Raw genomic sequence first — 14,925 nt, 5'->3', positions numbered from 1 at the left:
GCTGTGCTTGAGGCACCGGGAGACCTCGTGTAACTCTCGTGATCACCAGCGGGATTAGTAATAAAATCCCCACTTCTCAAATGCGGACGCTGAGCTCCCGTGCTTAAGTGACCACAAACACTGAGCTCTTAGAATGTACCAGACACCTTTCTAGGTGCAGGAAACTCTGGGGAGCTAGATGCACAGCTCCCGTCTCCTGGAGCTTACAATCCACCATCCCCACAGTTATTCCCCCTCTGTGTCCCGCGTGGTTCTTAGCCACCCTGCCGCACGCCCTGCCTCGCCCAGCTCCTGGGTTTCCGCGAAGAGGAACTGACTGGGGCAGTAGACCTGTAACAAAAATGTTAGGCACGGCTCCTGTCATAAGCGCCTTCCCCTCTCTGGGCATCAGTCTTCTCATCTACAGTGTGAGAAGGGTTAACCTGGAAACCATCTTCTTAGGCCTCCTGCCCTGTCCCCTGGCAAGGTCGTGCCAAGGAGGAAAGGACATGGGCTCCGGGGCCTGATGGACCTCAGTGTGAGCCCCTGCTGCCACCAACCAAGTCTGGGACTTGGAGAAGTCCCTCCCTGAGGCCAACCCTCCCCGAGGCCGACCCTCAGCCCCCCTGCACCTCTACCCCGGCGTGGAGACAGCCACGCCAACTCTCCAGGGATGCTGTGAGGTTTTGAGAGCTGAGGTGCAGAGCCTCTCGCATATGCTGGCACCGAGTAGGTACAGCAGGGATGGAAATTGTTCTTATTGTCAGCTAGCACTTTGAAAAGCAGAAAGTGCCCTGGAGAGGAAACAGAATGTTATTAACAGGGCCAAGTATCGTCCAGGCGCTTTCAACGCTAAGCAAGAGAAACCATTAAGATGAGCAAAGAGCTGGTACCAGAATACCATCAGCCCCTAAGCGTCAGAACACGAACAACAGGAGCAGTTTGCTGCGCAGTATGTGCGGCCCTGGGTCAGGCTGGTGGTCCCAACACGGTCTCTTCAGAGCCTCCCCACTCCCTCGGGGGAGACAGGAGTATTACCAGCCCAGTGGTACCGAGGAGAAAGCAGAGGTTCAGGGAGCTTAAGTTACTCGCCCGAGATCCCATAGTTAGTAAGAGTCTGGGCTGGATCTCCAGCCCAGGTTTGTCAGCCCCAAACCCCATGTCTTATCGCTATGTAATACATAAAGCGGCCTCGTAGAAGTCAAAACTCCAACCCCATCCTCGAGGGTCCACCTCCTCCAGCCCTCATTCTAGCCCAACCCCAGGGCAGCCCCTTCAGCCAATTACCCCTGGGCCGAGGCCAGACACTCTGTGCTACCTCGCCATGTGACCGTGGCTCTGGACAGGCACCAGGCATTCACCTGACTAGCACTTTACAGTTTGCAGGTGAGAATACAATGCTCTGAAGGCCCAGGCGGGTGAGATGCTCCGAGGAGCCTCTCCGTTCCCAGGCATGTTCCCAGGCACGTTCCCAGGCACGGGGAGCCTGCCCCGAGGGCGCTGTGAACACGCGCCCAGTCGTGCCCGCCACCTTCCCGGGGCCAAGCCAGGCGGGCATCCCACTGCGAGAACACCAGCTCCCACTGGCCTCGGCTGCTGCTCGGCCAGCCCCGCACAAGCTTATATTTTAATAACTTGGTTGTTTTTTAATTAAAAAGAAATCCCTGGTAACAAATGCGAATGGCCCGAGTTAATGAGAGCAGGCTGCTGCTCGCTTAACTCTGTCTCTGCTTGGCGGTCTTTGCCATTTCCAGCCGTTCCTGCAGGCGATTTTATTGTCCCATGGAGGCAAACCCTGGGCCTGGGCCTCAGAAAACTGTGGATAATTTTATGACCATTAATAGCATTTGGAGCAGAGAGAGCTTAACGCACAGCGCTGTTCCGCCACTCCCAGAGTTGGGGTTGGGAGGCCAAGCTTCCTTCAAGGACCCGCCAGACCCGCTGGGGGCCTCTGGTCACTCAACCTCGGTCATTTAGGAGGATGCCAGAGGGATGGGAGGTGGGCCCTCGAAGCCCAGCGCTACCCAGCCCTTGCTGGCCCGCCCTGCCTCTGCGCCGGGCACCCTTGATCCTTTCAAGCATCCATCCCTGTGAGGCGGGCTCACAGCAGTCACTCCCCAGATGAGAAACGCTGAGGTCTGGAGAGATTCGGTGCCCATGACCAGGCTCAGGGGTCCCTAAGAGGTGGTGCCACAGCTCACACCAGATTTCCCAGACCCCAAATAAGCAGCCCACCTTGACGCCAAAGAAGATCACGTGGGGAGCCCTTGGGGAAGTCAAGGCACAAGCGTTACAATGACTCCTACACTTCAGCCTTGGCGACAACCCTACCCTCCATCTACAGACAAGCACACGAAGGCTCTGAGAACTTCAGTGGTTGACCCAAGGCCACTCAGGGCGTAAGGGGCTGAGGTGAGATGCAAACCCAGCACCTCTGAGGGAAGAAACAGTCGTTACTCCACAAACAATTGGGACCTGTTGGCTTCTTGTCCTCTGGACACAGTAAGAGGGTTTCCGACAGGAAATAAACAAGCTGTCTCTGGAGGGAGGGAGAGAGGGAGGAGCGCCTTGGGCCACCGTTTGGCATTGCTCCGGGCTCCATTCAAGCCCTTGTCTTGTGTGACATTCACAGCACGCTGGATGAAGGCATCGGCCTCCCCACCTTGCAGGGGGACACAGGCACCAGAGCTGGCAAACAGCCACCCCGGGTCACATAGAAATTGCCGGCACAGTCGAGGCCTGAACCTAGATCTCACAAAACTCATGCCAGACCCTGTCCCAGGTGACCGACTTCCCCAGAGGCTGGAAATTAAACCAGAGGCTGTAACGTGTGTCCCAAAGATGCTGCCACCACTGGAAGGATGTCGGTACCACTGCCCGCCACAGGCCCAAGTCAGCCAGGAGAACTCCCACTGCCCCCTGCCCCTTGGCATCTTGCCTCTCTGTCCCCAAGGGCATCACAGGACCCACCCCTGCTCATTCTCCATCTGGGGAGCTAGGATGGAGTCTTCTCCCGGGAGACAAGGGAATGAGAGGGGAACGCTGACCCCACTACCCTGAGGCACCCAGCAGCCATGTCTCCCTCTGTGCCACAGGGATCCAAGGGCAGACCTGGGACCTGGCTTTCCCCACATAAATGAAGCTTCTTTGGGGACTTGGAAGGTAAGGAGGTTTTGTGCTCATTTTTACAAGATGGTGAGAAATCCTAGAATGTCAGGGCTGGGACTCCCTCACTGTGTATTTCATTCATGGCTGAAGAAACAGGCTCAGAGAGGGAAAGGACCTGCCTTGGTCACACAGCAAATCCACAGCAGAGCCTGGCCGGCACCCCCAGGGCTAGGTAAGGATTTGACGAGTTTCCTCTTCAAGCCTCAGTTTCTCATCTGTAAAATGGTGCTAACACCTACCTCACAAGGTGTGATGACAATTTAAGTGAGATTATGAACACATTGCATTTGGCATGTTGCCTAGCTCACAGTAAACACTCAAAAGGTGATGGTGATAATGACATTATTTCTTCCATTTATCCTCGAGCTTGGGACAGGGCAGGGAGGCAGGGTCCTGTATGCGAAGCACTCTATCCCCAGGAAGGTCAGGTCTGGATGACTGAGGCCAGGCTCAGAAGGACAAGCCCCAAGGCTCCAGGGTCACCAAATGCAGGGCCCAGCAGCGCGAATGAGGTCAGAGCCAGCAAATCTGAAGCAATTGGCTCCAGTTACACAGCAGAAAGCTTTGCAAATTACCGTAATGACTTGGCTATAAAGCGGTACCACATATAAGGTGACTCCCCACAAGAATTTTAATCTACACTGAAAGCTGCCAAGTCTGCATGAGAGGGACAATGATGCATTCAGCATCTCGGGCCCAGATGGCGCCTCCTTGCAGTCCCAGGAGCAGCCAGCAGCTGGGTCTAGGAAGGCTGACACAATCACACACTGACTGATCCTCATCCGCCAAGAAGCAGAGTTTGTGTGCCTACCAGGTGCCAGGCTGGCAATAGGGCACCACACCCTACAGTCTACAAAACATTTCACAGCTATCACTTACAAGCTTCACCATAACCCTCAGCTGTTGGCTGGACAGGCTCAGAGGGGGCGAGCAATTTGCCCAAGCTCACACAGCAAGTGTAGGGCTCGACTTACACTGGGTCTCCTGACTCAGCCATCTTGTCAACAAACTTTTTCCGAAAAGGGCAAGACAGTAAATATTTTAGGCTTTGCGAGCCATATGGTCTCTGCCACAACTACTCAACTCATACTATAAAAAGCAGCCATAGACAATGTGTAAACAACTGAGTGGGGCTGTGTTCCAATAAAACTTTATTTAGAAAAACAGCTCACTGGCTCTCGGGCTGTAATTTGCCAGCCCCGAGCGAGCGCAGCAGCTAGCGACAGCGCTCTGCAGTCAGGAAGAAGGCACTCAAACCTGAGGCAGTCATCCTCTCCCGCGTCTCTAGAATGGGGAGAATTTTATGGAAGGCAGTTGATGACGTGGGAACCACCGTCAAATACTGAACACAGGGCCGGCCCCTGGGGGGGCGTCCAGTAAACTGAAGCGCCTCCAGCCCAGCTCTGGGGCCCCCACGACCCAGGCTCACCCCTCCACCTGGGCGTTACCTTGCACTCCCATGATGCTTTGCTGCTATGCTGCACACGTCCTCGCCCATCAGTCAGGGAGGCCTGACCCCTCCCCAAACCCTCTGGGCCCTCAGAGCTCAGCAGAAGTACATCTTCTTCCAGAAGGTTCCCTGGTCTCTCCCCCGCCTCAGCTCACGGCAGTCCCTGTGGGGTGCTGCTGTTCAGGGTGCCCCTTCTGCAGCCCCCGCAGAGGCCAAGTGCTGGCATGCTTGACTTCTAAACCTCCACAGCATCCCACAGAGTCGGGGCTGTAACGCTGTAGTGCCACGTGGATGCTTTTAAGCACAGCTGAAGTCGGGCCTCCCCCACGAGTCTGTGGACCCTTTGGGACGAGTGCTGGGCAGCCCAGGGCTGCTGTGTCAGCGCACGCCGAGTCTCGACTTTGTCCACCTTCTTCACACACAGAAGAGGAAGGAGGGTCCAGTCGAGAGGCCGGCGTGTCCTCGCCACCCAGCGCAGGTTCTCTAGACGCCGGGCCCCATGGGATGTGCCCTCATCCTGCACACAGTGAGATCCCCCAGTAGGTGCCTGGACACCCTGGCAAGGCGAGTGGCTGGAAGGACTGGCCAGAGTCCACTGTCAGGCCTACTATCTGCCAGACACTGTGACTTAGGGAAACCCAACGAGCTTCATCACGCATACACCAAGGTTGAGGCCACCATTAACTTTACTACTGTTCATCCCCAGATGAGTCACCTCACCCTTCTGAGCCTCGGTTTCTTCATCTGCAAAATGCAGGCACGAATGCCAGCTTCAGAGGGCGGCTGTGAGGATTAGACGGGGGGATCAAACACGCAGAGACGGGGTGCCCGGCACAGAGCCAGCGCTTCAGTGACGGCCCCTCCGTTTCGCTTTCCTGACAGGCAAGGGAGACCCAGCTGCAGCCTCCCTGGCCGGTCTGTGTCCCCAGGCCGGGAGCACCCTGGGGCACAGAGGGTGGCCTCCAGCTAATGAGCCGGACCCAGCTCTGTGGGCTCGGTCAGTGCAGAGAGGGCCAAGGGCCTCCCTGAGCCTTGGCTCTCCCTACTGACCAGGGGGAGTGCCAGGCCCGTGCAGGAGGAGCACAAGAGACCCCAGAGAGTGCGAGACATGGGGCTCCACTTCTCAGGCCCAGGGAGGGTGAGCAGCTCTCCAAGGACACACAGCAGAGGCAGAACCTGCACTGCATCCATGCTCCACGGCTCCTTTTGCCTCACTTTGCCATGCCGGGTCATGCCCTCTTCCCTCCTCACAAAACCCAAAGGCCTGGTGAACAGCAGGACGTGGGGGCTTCTGACAGAGGAGAAGCAGGAAGGCAGACAGCTGGGCTCAGCCTGCAGTCTCCACAGCCGGCGGGATGGGCTGGCTGAGGCCCCCTCGCTCGTCCTGGAGCCACCTGGGGGCGTTCACGGCTGTCAGGGGGCCTGTAACCTGGTAGGGCCTCCAGAGCCACAGAGCCTGATGCTCGAGGCCTCACGCCCGGCTTATGGCGGCTCATCATCTCTTATTCCAGATCACAAAAACTCCATAAATTCCCCTTTAAAGCTAAGGTAGATTTACAGGGATTGGAGCTAGTGAAACCTGAGCAGGCTCAGCTCAGGACGGCGCCGCAAAGAACCCAGAGCGAGCCCACGGCTCTGACCCCTTCCAGGGCCAGTAAGTGAGCGGCCCAGGGCTGGGCACACACAGAGCCCCAGGCGTGCCTGTACACAAACACATACACGGGCCAAGTCTCCCCTCAGCCTCTCCTACTGCTACCAAATTAGCACAAACTGTTGCAGAAAAAAATTAGAAAATATACCTAGGCAGCAATTAAAACACAGATATCACCTGTAAGACCACTAACCAGAGAGCTGCGGCAGACGTGAGGACACGTAAACCTGCCTGGTATTCCCCGCACATCTATACATATTTCTGACCAAAAAAGGGATGATGTACTTATCTTCTTGTCCTCTGCTCTTTTCATTTTGTTACATGTCATGAATACAAAGTTTACTGTGTGTCCGTCATGTGCCAGGCCCAGCACTGGGCTCTTTCCACGCCAGAATTACTAACGCCACCTTCCAGAGGGAGAGTAAGTGACCTCCCCAAGGTCAGACAGCTGGTAGACGGTGGAGTGAAGACGCAAGCCCAGCTCTCTCGCACTTGGAAGGCAGCGCCGGCCGACACTGCTCCCCATCATCGAGGGACTGAAAGTTGATGCAGCTGATTACTTTCCCAGCGGATCGCTCTGCGTGGGCTGCTGTCACAAAACACCTTCTATTCAGCGGTTTAAGCAACAGAAGTTCATTTCTTCGCAGCTCTGAGGGCTAGAAGTCTAAGATCAAGGTTCCTGATGATTTGGTTTCTGGCGACAGCTCTCTTCCCGGCTTGCGGACAGCTGCCTTCTTGCTACGTCCCTCGTATGGCCTTTCCTCAGTGCATGGAGAGAGCGAGCGAGAGAGAGCAAGAGAGTGCATGTACTCTGCTGTCTCTTCTTACAAGGACACTAATCCTATGGGATTACGGCCCCGTCTTATGACCTCATTTAACCTTAATCTCCAAATACAGCCACGCTGGAGGTTAGGACTTCAACATATGGATGGGGGGCACACAAACATCCAGCCCATAGCCCTTGGTATTCATTTCCTCCCTCACAGAGCCCCGTATTTCCTACATCTATCTATGAGGCATGAGCAGGAGAGACAGCATAGCATAGCAGGAGTGCAGATCCTGGGGCCCAACTGGCTAGGTTTGAATCCCAGTGTTGCCATTTACTAGCTGTGACCTTGTCGACGTCAGTTGACTTAGCTTCTCTGTGCCATAGTTTATGAAGTTGAAATGGGTTCATGTAACTATCACATGTAAGGTACCCAGAACAGTACCCCTGGCATGCAGTAGGCACTACGTAAGTGTTCGCTCTCACTGTGGTTCTTATTAACTCCCCTCCAGGGTGGGCTGTGGAAGGCCTGCACCGACCAGCATGATCTCCTCCCCACAGCTGGAGTGCCACAGTGACCGGTTCAGAGAGAGGCACGTGACACACAATGGTTTAACCTGACAGAGGCCTGGAACTTCTGCTTGACGACAGGGGAAAGAGCAGCCTCTGCTCCCCTACACGCAAAACTCTCAGTTTGGGAAAATTACTGGCCATTATCACTTCAGACTTCAGTTCTGTCAATTATCTTTCCTCCATCTTTCTTGGGCAACAATGTATGTCAGAACTTTCCGCCATGCTCTATACATCTCTTATACTGTTTTGTGAATTTTCCATCCTTTTTAACTTTCATGCTTCAGTCTAGATATTGTCTACTAACCTATTTACCAATTCATTAATCTTCTCTTTAACTGCATCTAATCTATTAAATTCATATTTGGAGTTCTCAAATTTATTGCATTTTTTAGTTTTAAAATTTCCATTTGATTAATTTTTATAGTTTTCAGATATCTGTTGAAAGCCCCCATTTGGTAATCGATTTTATTGACCACAGTAATCACAGTTATTTTAAACTCTGTGTCTGATAAAGCCAACATGTGAACACCAGTGAATCTGTTTTTATCACATTTGTCCCCTTCTTGGTCCTGCCTCCTGGTATCCCTGGTAATTTTTTACCAAATGTCCAAGATTGTATATGAAATTTGCACAGGCTCCAAATGATGTTGCCTTCCTCCAGAGAGAACTTTCCTTTCCTTCTTAAAGGCAGTTAAAGAGCGGAAGAGTATCTCTGGCCACGCTGGGATTTGGCTGTTTTAAAGCTAGGCTTCAGGCTTTGCAAAGGTTGCTCTCCTCATGGCTTGTGCTTTCTCCCAGGACGCTGCCCTTCAGGCCCCGACGAGAGGCTGGAGCGCCAGGCTCCTCCTCCTTGCTTGACACTGAACTCCAACATTTGTCTTCCCAGAACTTGAGGCTGCTGAAAGATCTGCCTAGTTTCTCAATCTCTTAACTGCCACAGTCTGTTGACTTCTCAGTCACCTAGCCTGTGCCACTTACGAATCAACAAATATCTTGGAAGGAAAAGCAACACTGAATGTTAGGCTCACTTTTGGGCACTTCCTGTCTCCACGGAATCTTGACCCCTCAAGATCTACCTGTCTCGTAGTTCTGAACTCCAATTTTTGTCTTTCCAGCACAGTAAGGCTACAGAAAGCTCTGTTCAGCTCTCTGACTCCCGGTCCTACACCACCTGCAAGCTGGCAAATGCCTGAAAGGAAGAAGTGGCCCGAAGCGTCAGATTCACCCCAGTGCATTTCCCTTCTCTTCAGGATGTGGTCCCTCAGGTCCTGGCTGTCTTGGTAGTTCTTGGATGCTGTCAAACAGTTGGTTTTTATATTTCATCCAGAGGGAAGGTTAGTCTGATGCAAGCTTATTTGCTATAGCCAGATGCAAAAAGCCCTTCCCCCAAAATAATTTTAATGACTGTATAATATGCCATTATATGGTTATACATACTTTATTTAATCTATCCTCCATAGTTGAGATTAAGATTGCTTAGAAAAGTTTAAAATCATGCAGTGAATGTCCCTATAGCCCTGTCTTCATGTCCATCCACATTTATAACCTTAGAATAAACTCCTAGATGTGGGATTTCTGAGTCAAAGGATATGCAAAATTTTAAGAATTTTGCTACCTGCTGTTTAAACAGCTCTCCAAAAGGAGTATATCAATTTACACCATCAGCAGTGTAGGAAAGCACCTGTTTCCATACACTGTCACCACCGAGGCATTCTCAATAAAAACCAAAAATTCATTATTTAACAATGGGGAGTCATTCATAACAGAAAAGAATAGGACATAGCCTGTATATGCAATAATATAAAAATGATTAGGTAAACTAGAGTGAAGTTACTCAGCAGAAATTTTCTGCAGCCATTAAACATAATACACTAAAATCCCACCATAATGCAGTAAGTATGGTCCAAAAACTTCAATTATTTGAAAGTGCACAGTTGTGTTACTATGCAGTTAATAATGATATCTTTGGTGGTTTTTCCAGTTAATATGCGAGAAAAAATTTTCTTTTATTAAATATGTCAGAAAGAGCCCACTTATTACAAAGCACATGCCACAAGGGAACTGAGAGAGTCCCGAATGGTTATGGGGCAGTCACTCCCTAAACCATCACCCCCCAGAGAACAGACGCGCTCGCACTGCCCTGCTCATGCGGAGGTGGGACAGTGGCCAGGAGCACCCGCCAATGGCCAGCCACGCTTTATGTGGATTTGCCTCATCACAAGGCGTCTCATCATGGGTTTTACTGGATTCACTAAAGGTTTCAATTACAAGAGTAAATATTTATAAGAATTATATTAAATGAAAACAGCAGGATTCAAAATTCCATACACAAGAAAATAACCTGAACAGTAAAAAGTGGAAAATCAATACATCAAATGTTAATCATTCATTCATTCGTTCATTCAACACGTGTATATTGAATGCCTCCTGTGTGCCAGGACCAGAAAGCAGGCACCAGAAATGCAGAGTTCTGGGTCCAAGGCACCAGGAATGCAGAGAAGAAAGGAAAATCTCTACTCTCACGGTGTATTCTGATCAGAGAGAAGACAATTTCAAAGGGAAACACATAAATATATACTACAATATCAGGCAGGGATAAACGTGAATTAAAGGCAAGAAGCTAGAAAGCGCAGAGAGATGGGGACAGTCAGGGAAGTCTCTCCAAGGGGCTGACAACTGCACAAAGGCCGGAGTGAAGGGAAAGAGAGAGCCATGTGGACACCAGGGGGAAAAGCATTCACAAAGGCAGCAGCAAGTAAAAAGGCCCTGAGGTAGGAGTGTTCTCCAGGGTAAGAACACAAGAAGGCCAGGTGTGGCTAGAGTCTAGTGAGCAAGGGTGACCGAGGCAGGTGGTGAGGAAGCTGGCCCTGCCCGGCAGGGTCTGCAGGCCTGCTGAGGAGCTGGGTTTTATACGGATGTGGCAGGGAGCCATCGGAGGGTGCGAGCAGGAGTGACCGGACCTGACCCACGGTGCTGAATGATGTCTGAGTTTTGTGTTGAAAAAGGACTTTAGAAGGAAAAGAGGAGATGCAGCGAGAGAGGAGGCTTTGCTATAGGAGCGTTTTCTAAGATCTCCATCCTTTCCTGGGGTGAGGGGACTGCCCGGCTTCTGACTGGAATGGGCTTCACGTTGCTGATGTGAGGACGACCCATTTGTCAAAACTCACAGAACTGTTCACACGTGCACTCACACACATACACACACACGATGGATTCTACTGTACATACATTTTAAAATAATTTTTAAAAAATCTCTGCATTACACATTTCAAAATATTTCATATTGTTTTAATAATTAAAAAACCATCCTTGAGAGTAGAGCAAAGATGGAGTTGGGCTGACGCACGGCCCCTAACTTGGCAGGGACCATCCTCCTGCATAGGTGCTAGTCTGTGAAGGGCGTCCCTCCCAGCCACCGCCAGCAATCCCAGGGCAGGACAGTGTGGGCACTCCCAGATGCCGGCCCAGGGGACCCCCGGGGACCTCCCCTTAGTGGCTCACAGAAGAGGACAGCGCTGAAGGAGACAGGCGGAGAACACGAGAGGAAGTGGCTGACAGGAGGGGTGTGCTGCCCGCTGCCTCTGCGGCCCAGGGCTTCCCCTCCTCAGGGCGGGTCTGTGGGAGCCTGTGTGCTCTCCTCCTCCTGCTTCGCTCTCATAGCCCCCGCAGCGTGCAGTGGGTGGGGGAGGTGTTCCGGGGACTGACAGACGGACACAGAGATTCCAGGTTGAGTGGGGAGGGGCAGCCCAAAGCAGGGCCCAGGGCTGGCAGATGAAAGCACGTGTGTATTTAGCGTACTCAGTACATTTATCTCCCGGGGCGGGGGAGGGGTGGCCTAGTGAATAAACTCCACATCCCCTCAAAATTCTCAGATTCTATGTCTCATCATACTGAGCTATCAGGATTCCAAAATTTAAGATTAGAAATTTCCATGCATCTGGGATTCTAAAATTCCGTGATTCTCTCATTCTGAGGTGACGCAATTTTATAAAGCTAATAAGCATTTAAATTCCTCTGGTTCTAAGATGCCATGATGTCATGCATCAGACCTAAGGAGACTCTCTGATTCCACGGTTGTAAAACCCCACACTCTCTGATGGGAAGGCCTGCCGCTTTGCTGGTGCCCCGCGCCCCACACGGGCCCCTGCCCGGCCCAGATCATCAGGGAGCAACAGTGATGGTTACCAAGAGCCCTTTGTTTTTATCCTAGCCCCAAACAGCCAGGAGTGATGGAATGACAAGAAACCCAGAGGAAATGGCTGTTGAAATCTATAAAAACTTCTCGAAGACAAACATGTTCCATCTGTGTTTTTTCAGTAAATACAGGACCATAAATGTTTATGTCAGCCATATATTTATTATTTCATGTTCGCCCCTTTTTTTTTTACTCCCTCCCCTTAAATCAAGCTAATTAGTTAACTCCTACGCTCATGTTGGGTTTTCTCCCCCCTAACTGATGAAATGTTCCCCAAACTGCTCAAAAATATATAAAGAAGGAAGACATAACAGCAATGGGTGGGAAACGCCCAGCTCCAGGCAGCTGTGGGGGGCGGGGGCACTCACGATGCCAACACCCCAAAACCCCCTCCTCCTCCTCGGGTCTCTCCGGAAGGATGGCTGGTAGTTCTGACTGAGAAAATACCACCATACTGCCGGAGGATGCCTCGACCTCCAGCAAGGGTGCCTCTGGAGATGCAGCAGAGCGGGCAATGGGAACACTTCCTCGGGTCCTCACCCCTCAGAGAGGCTCAGAGTTTCTAGACTGTGAAAAAGATCACTTGTTCCATAGTATGGCCAGAAAGGCTGGCAAAGCCTACTGGGGCAGTTATAGAAGTTGCTTTGACTTCTGAAAAATCTCCATGCCCCAGGTCCCAGATCTGAAACCACTCAGCTCCCTGGGCCCCTCCTCCAGGAAGCCCTCCCTGAACAGCCCTGTCCCATGGGACTTTCCACTCTCCTCCTCTGCCCTCCCCAAGGACCTACAGCCAGTGCAGTCTGCACTCTCACCCATCACGGCACAAGGGCCCTCAGACATCATGGCAGCAGGAGTTCTCAGGGCGGGGTTGTACCCCAAGGGGCACACTGAAAATCACTGGGGGGATTTCTGGTGGTCACAATGACTGGGAGCCACTGTCACTTAGTAGGGAGGAGTCAGGGATGGCTGGCTCACTGCCAAGGTGGGGGTCAGCCCTGCACTGATTTTTGAACGTCCTGCCAGATATTCCGAATATCTGTAAACAAGCAACCTGGGCGTCCAGGCCTAGAACACAGCCCCATTTCACAAACGGACACAAAGTGCTTTTTTTCATGGTTTTAACACTCCCTGAATTTTCCAGGAATGGAACCACCATGTAAATTGAGGAAAGACTGTACTGTGTTTTGTTTGGAACTTGACCAGGAGTTGTTCACCATTTCAGAAAGCCATGTCACCCCCATCACTCTGCTCGTGGCATTTGTGTGTCTGTGGCCACAGGTCCGGGATGCTGCACACAGGTGCGGTGCGAGCAACCAGCGACTTCATCTGTCTTCCGGTCCAGCGGGCGAGCGCTTACATGGGTGATACACACACGCTACTCCCCTTCCATTCTTCTTGCTAATACAAATGAAACATTATAGGGCATTTTTGAGAATTACGATGCAGGCGGGTTATATTATCCATGGGTTTCATTTCAGGAGAGTAAAGGAGGCGGTACAAAAAGGGCCCTGTTACCAAAAGAAAGGGCTGTTGACCACCCCTGACCCAGACCACTCCTCGTTTCTCCGACCGGGGAAGAAAGCGAGGTCTCCTCCACAGCACACAGCAACGTGTCTGACCCTACAGCGCCAAGACACCATGAGGGCAGGCCTGTATCTCCATGGCTTTGAATCCCAGGGTCTGTTTCTGGATTCCGGACACATAGAGAGCCCTGAGCCCAGAAGGACCCACAAGAAGGCAGGTACACAGTTCCCACGGGGGCTCCCCAGGGACGGAGAGTTGGCACCAGGCTCCATGCTGGGGGCACAGGGTGGGGGTTTGCCAGGCTGACTCTGGAAAGCCCTGGGTGGGGCAGGCCCAAGACAGGGCCTCGGGCAGGTGCAGGCTCCCAGGCTTGGCTGACCAACAGAAGCGAGGGGTTTGAGGCCTTGAGACCAGGCTCATCTCCCCACTCTCTTGCCCATCCCAAACTTTCCATTTCTGCCATGTTCCCTGACTCAGCTCCTTCCTCCCCCTCAGCCCCCATTCTCCACACTTAGCTCCCAAGCCATCCCTTCTCCCCATCCTCACCAGCTTTGCCTCAGTTCAAACGCCCACCATCTTTCACCTGGATGCAACCCATCCACTCCACCACCGCCGGGACGATCGTTCCGTCTCCCCTGCTCCTAACCCTCCATGGCTCCCACCGCCCACGAGATATCCTCCGAATGCCTACGCCGGGCAGATGAGTCCCACTGACCAGCCCTCTCCTGCCACTTCCCAATGCAGGCCTGGGCCTGCCGCTGTACCCGGCCACTCACGGCTCCCCACCTGCCCCATTCTCCCCCTGGCTCATGCCATGCCTGCACCGGGCATGCCCTCAGCACTGCCTCTGTGCCACCCAGCCCTGTGTCCTGTCACAGCCCCCGGCACTTGTGTGTGTAAGGGCATCAAAAGCCAGTTTTGAAGAACAAATGCAGAAAAGAACACATCAGGTCAGAGCGAACGAGGTCTGAACGACCGTCGAACCCCTGCTCCAGGAAAGACAGCCTAGGACGGGGGAGAGAACAGAGCCTTTTCTCCACTATGCAGCCCCGGGGGCAGCCAGGTGCGGACCCCACCCTGGCGGTACAGCTTTACTGGCTGAAACCCACTGACTTCCTAAGAGACGGAGGATGCTAACAGAACGGACGTTTCCACACACGCGTCTGGCAGTGATTCCCCTCCTGACGGGGGCCGGGCCTCGGCCCTCCAGCCTGCCACTGCTCTGGGGCCCCCACCCTGACTGCCGAGGCTACAGGGGAGGGTTTCTAGGAAAACACAGCCCACGGGGGCAGCCCATTCAGGGACACGGTGGCTGTCCAGGCTGCAGAGGAGAGCCTGCCCCCAGGTCACATTTCACCTCCAAGAGGAGCAAGCCGGGTTCTCATCCAAAATAAACGCATCAGTGCTGTGTGTTTTGGTCCAGTAGCCCCGCATGCAGCCCTGACCCCCTTTCTCACACTTCAGCCCAGGAGTCTGAGGAAGGCCCTCTGGGCAGGGAAGCAGAGCCCAGCGGTCCAGGCTTCCCTCAAGACTTTCTACATGTTTTGGGCAGCCCCCATCCCCTCGGCCTCAGTTTCCTTTGCTGTAAAGGAAAGGAAGTGGACTAGAGGGGCTGCTAA

General features: G+C 52.8%; 1 protein-coding gene across 5 annotated transcripts in view; it reads right to left on the bottom strand.

The window, feature by feature from the left end:
* GLIS1 (GLIS family zinc finger 1) overlaps positions 1-14,925 on the bottom strand; it is a 213,256-nt gene that overhangs the window by 83,914 nt on the left and 114,417 nt on the right. The window lies entirely within an intron of this gene.

The sequence above is a fragment of the Equus caballus genome, chromosome 2 (assembly GCF_041296265.1).
Source record: "Equus caballus isolate H_3958 breed thoroughbred chromosome 2, TB-T2T, whole genome shotgun sequence".
NCBI lineage: Eukaryota > Metazoa > Chordata > Mammalia > Perissodactyla > Equidae > Equus > Equus caballus.
This window is presented reverse-complemented; position numbering and strand designations above follow the sequence as displayed.